This window comes from Squalius cephalus (genome assembly GCF_949319135.1).
Source record: "Squalius cephalus genome assembly, chromosome: 24".
NCBI classification, from domain to species: domain Eukaryota; kingdom Metazoa; phylum Chordata; class Actinopteri; order Cypriniformes; family Leuciscidae; genus Squalius; species Squalius cephalus.
In genome coordinates this window covers 13437524-13442535 of record NC_137145.1, presented here as the reverse complement: position 1 = coordinate 13442535, position 5012 = coordinate 13437524, and positions in this window count along the sequence as shown.

Sequence of the window (5012 nt, the reverse complement as noted above, 5' to 3'; positions counted from 1 at the left end):
TTGTCATTGCAGAAATAAATTACATTTTAAAATATATTCAAATAGAAAATTGTAATAATATTTCACAATAGTACTGTTTTTACAGATCAGATAAATGCAGCATTGGTGACTTCTTACAAAAACATAAAAAAAATAAAATGTGCATGTGATACTTATCTCATTGAAAGTCTATCCAGACATTCTGATCTTGAGCTGATTTGATTTTGACGTGACGAGAAAGAAAGTGCCTCTAGCTGCCTGTTTGAGTGATTTGTTTAATGCGACATCTCTTAGTGTTATATTACATCTCATTTTCACATCGTGATGAAGTCATTGACTATGCATAACACTAGTGTTGCTGTCGAGAAGTGAGACATTTTCGGATAAGGAAGTGGCTTTGCTGAAACAGTTTTGTCGAGTTTTTGAGGTAACGTTAAAAGACAGAAACACAAAACAGGGCACGTCTTACTGCTGAATAAATGCTTTTGGCATTTGGCCTCCGCAGGCAAACGGATCTCTTTCCTTTCCTCTCACATCAAAGATATGGACATGCTAGTCAGCATAATTTGATTTGGGCTGGGAGCCATTTCCTGTGGAAGTGGACACTGAAAGAGAGAGAGTCTGCACCCAAGTCTTAGTTGACAGAATTGAGCCTGACATTGTCATAGAGCCTCTTCTAGCACTTGTAAAATGCTTCTCAGGTGTTTCGCCACCCAGGCAGGAGTCTACAGCACGTTTAAACAGCTGAAACATTGTGTTAAATGAACAATATGGTGCAGTATGATATATAATATATAATATATGCATTTATAATGACTACCACTCAAAAGTTGTTTCTAAGATTTAAGATGTTTTTTTTAAAAAAAAAGTCTCTTATGGACATTGAGGCAAAATTTATTTGGTCGAAAATACAGTAAAAAATAGTATTTTAAATGTTAGTATGAAATAGTTGAATATATTTAAAGGTAAAATATGTAACTTTTGTTGTTGAGACAATGCATCATCGATCATTCTTCCAAAACGTGTTTTTGTCTTACCCTGATTCACTATGGTAAGCCTATTTTAGACTGGGCGGGATGGTTTTCATGTGAAATTGAAGACTGTGTGTGTCGCGTCGATAGATTGTAAAAGGTCTCGTCATAGAGAAAAGTTGCTCTGGCAACCTTGACGTTTGTATGGTGTGGTTAGTTGTCACAACGAGCGAGAAAGGTTGAGCACGCTAAATCTCGAACCCTGAACAGAGGAGTGTCTGCTGGTAAAAAAGAGTACGTGACAAGCTCGTAATAAAATAAGAATAAACATTAGAAATTAGAAATGTTGTAAAAGCAATGCGGAGATGGCATTTTCATTAATGTTGTTTATTGAACATAGAAATTACCATGTAGCTCTCTAACAGAGTTCATTGTAAAACATTAACTATTGTGAAGGGTCATTTCATTATGGTTGTTGTAGCGCTGTGCTGGAATTTATTTACTGTGTCTATAATAGAGTCACGTATTCATCTAGTCAGCTTGAGATTATTTCCATCTAAACTGGTTATAGACTCTATAAAACAATTATAGCTCTTGCTCTTCAGCCTATAGTGAATGTTAATCTATGTTTTTTTAATTATGAGAAAGAACCATTTTCATCCACAGTCACGCAGAGCCGAAACACATCCAAAACAATGTTCTTCCACAAAATGAATGCAGTTTTGTTTTTAACCAATAGAGGGCCAACAGTTACATAATGTACCTTTAAAATGTAATTTATTCCTGATGGCAAAGCTGAATTTTCGGCCTTTTTTCCACACATACTCATACATTCTATGTATTTTTAGAGTTAAATATGCACATTGATTATGCATTTTAAAATACATAATCACGTACAGTCCAAATGTTTAAGATTACATTGAGTACTTGGCATTCAAAATTTGGAAACTTGGAAATTAACCAAAAAAAAAAAAAAAAAGGATTTGAAACATCACAGAAAATAAATACGAATATATTATTAAAAAATGAATTAAAATAGAAAAACACAAAGTAAACATGTTTTCTTAAGTGTTCTCTGCAGGCTTTTGATTCCCACTGTACTGTATGACAATGGTCTTGTGTGATTGACAGTGAAATAAAGGAAATGTGTTATTGTAGAACGGTGTGAAAAGTCCTGCAGGTCTGTGGTCAATGGATCTATGAAGTTTAGAAGAGGGGTCTGCATGTTTTACTTATTGCTCATTGCAGTCAACTTTGATGGCTGACAGGAGTTGTGTAAGCTACACAGGAAATGCTCCAAAGAGGATCCTTTGTTGTACTACACCAGTAGGACAGGCTGAGTCTTGCTGGAGCGTAAAGAAGTCCCTCAGGACATATGCTGATATGCTCATGACCAATACTATTTGTATACATTATCACAAATAATTTTTACTTCCAGAACATGTCGTGCTTTGTTTTCCTGTGGCCTTTACAGTTGTAACACAGGTCTTTCCATGTGTACATCTGAGTAAATGTTAGTTTGTGACTTGTAAGGCCTATTCTATTTACTGACTTCTTGTGTATATGGGCTATAGACTGTGTGTGTGTAATATTTTATACATTCAACTATCTATACACACACACACACACACACACACACACACATATATATATATATATATTTCACATTATTATAAACAAGTTTAATTACATTATTGTAACAGTTGCCAGTTCTTTTCAAATGACACATAACCAAAAACGACTCGCTGTTTACTGAGAGAGTCTGTGAAGTGTGAACGATTCACTGATTGTGTTAGATTCGACCCACTAACTCGCGAACAGGCAGCCTGTGAAGTATAAGTCACGCACCTCAATGAAGATATAGCAGAGAAGATAAGTGACTTACACCCAGCATAGCCCTTTGAAGTGCAGCAGAGGGGGCAGCCTGGCCCTTTGGTCTCCTGCCCAGCTGGGGAGAGTTAGTATGTCCTGGGACGTTCAGAGGCACTGTGACACACGGGGGAGTTTGAGGCTGAAAGAGGCCCCGACTGAAGCTAGGAACACTACACATTTGATCTAACAAGCATGTCTGTTTCCTATCAAGACATTTTGTGCAGTGATTGACAGAAGTAAATGGAAGAGAGTAAATACATATCAAAAAGAAGTGTAACTCAGTATAAGTTGCCTCCATGCTAGAATGCTCTGTGGTTGGTAGGGCGGTTCATTCTGGTCCCTAGATATACTTCATGTACCTCATTGGATTTTGGCTTTTAATTGTCCATCAAGTGGTATTGGTCTCTTAGAAAACCAATAGCACATTTCTCCTCATAGTAGCACACGGAAGTATGAGCAAAAGCAATGAGTGCTAATGTTGCACTAATTATGACTGCCTATAGATGGCACTGTTGTAAAAGTGTAAAAAAATACTTCAAATTACATATTAACATCTGATAGCACATTGAAATCACACTACATTAGTGTGCTAAGTGTACCTTTCACAATATTCCTGATGTGTTTTTTTTCTCTAAGACGTCGCACAGCGCTCCATTGGTATGCTCCTCATTTCTAGCTGCGAGAAGTGTGAGAAAAGAAGAAGAAAGAGACAGAAATGAAAGGCAGAAGGGGCCAGAGCGAAACTGTCCTTTGTGATCAGATATCAGAGGGCTCTGTTATTAGCCCTCCTCTCTTCAAGCCCGCGGGCTGCTTTCATCTTTACTGAGTGTCAGTAGTAAAAGCTGGAGGTCATCTGGAGCGCTATACCTGCGTTAGTGCGTGTGCTTCTGTGCTTTCAGCTCTACTGAGGTCAGCTCACAGCCATGTCAACGCTGCCATTTAACAAAAGACCACTGACAGGAGATCAGACACTCACCCCAGAAAAGATCATTTACATGGTCTGGCGTGACATTTACACTGATGAAAAACACAGGGTGCTTCGAGTCACTTTTGATTAACATGATACCCAGATGGTCTTTTAGTACTCTTGTTTAGTGAACTTTTGTTGTAATAAATCCAAACGGGATGTTCTCGCAGGTAGCCTGAGCAAACATCATCTTTCACTTGGCTGTTTTCTCTGCTGTAAATCTCCCTGCTGTTTTTCTGTACTCGGGTTAGTTTGCATGACAGAATCTGAACTGAAGGCCACTGTCAAGTACTCGGCGGCGGAAGTTTTGATTAAAAAAATGTCACCTCGGAGAAAATCTGAGTCACTTTGAATCACTCGGCATCTCACAGTTCTGCCTAGGACTTATAAATGTCAGAAGGTGAGGTATCCGTCACTGAGTGGTCTCAAAGTGTGAGTCGAGTTAGCGTGTATGAGTTTTTAAACCATGAGTTTTCTATGTTAGTTAGAGGAAGTATTAGTTGTCATATGGTTGGTTGCATGCTCAGTCAGCACTGTAGTACCAGTGCAAGAAGATCCAGATTTGTTTGGAAGATTGAGTTATCTTTGCTTTGCATTGCTTAAGGCGCTCATTTCAGCCAGATCTTACTTGGCGCAGCAAGGTCATATTTTAAAGTAGAGAACAGAGATCTGCTGATATTCTGAATGAGCATTGGAGTTGCTAATGACCTCATTAATGTAAAGTGTCTTCTCACAGGCCATAATTCTACTGCCTCATCTCCTTGTCACACACCACCATCATTTCGCTACCTTCCAGTTGAGAAGTAGAGAGCATCTCATTTGCAAAAGAGAAGTGAGTTACGTTGTTTCCCTGTGGCAAATGTTCACACCCCATCAGGTTAAAGGGAAGCTCAGTAGATCCAGTAAACGATAGTCTGTGGTTTAGAGCTTTCGATTTTACAACACATTGTTGGAGCGAAATGGCCTTTCATTTGCCAAGTGGGAATCGCTTGCATATGGTACTGGAATACTCCTCTGTTAGGAAGCACCTTTGAACAAAACGCTTGTAAAACATTAAAGGATTGTGTAGGACAATCTTGAAAGGTCTGGATTTAACTTGCACAGTTTAGGCCATAATTGCGTTGCATTGTAAATGTAAATATTTCTTTCTTTTGTGTCATGGATTATTAGGCTTGCTATTGCTAATGTGTCTGAGGACAGACTTCAGAGCAGTGAAAAAAACT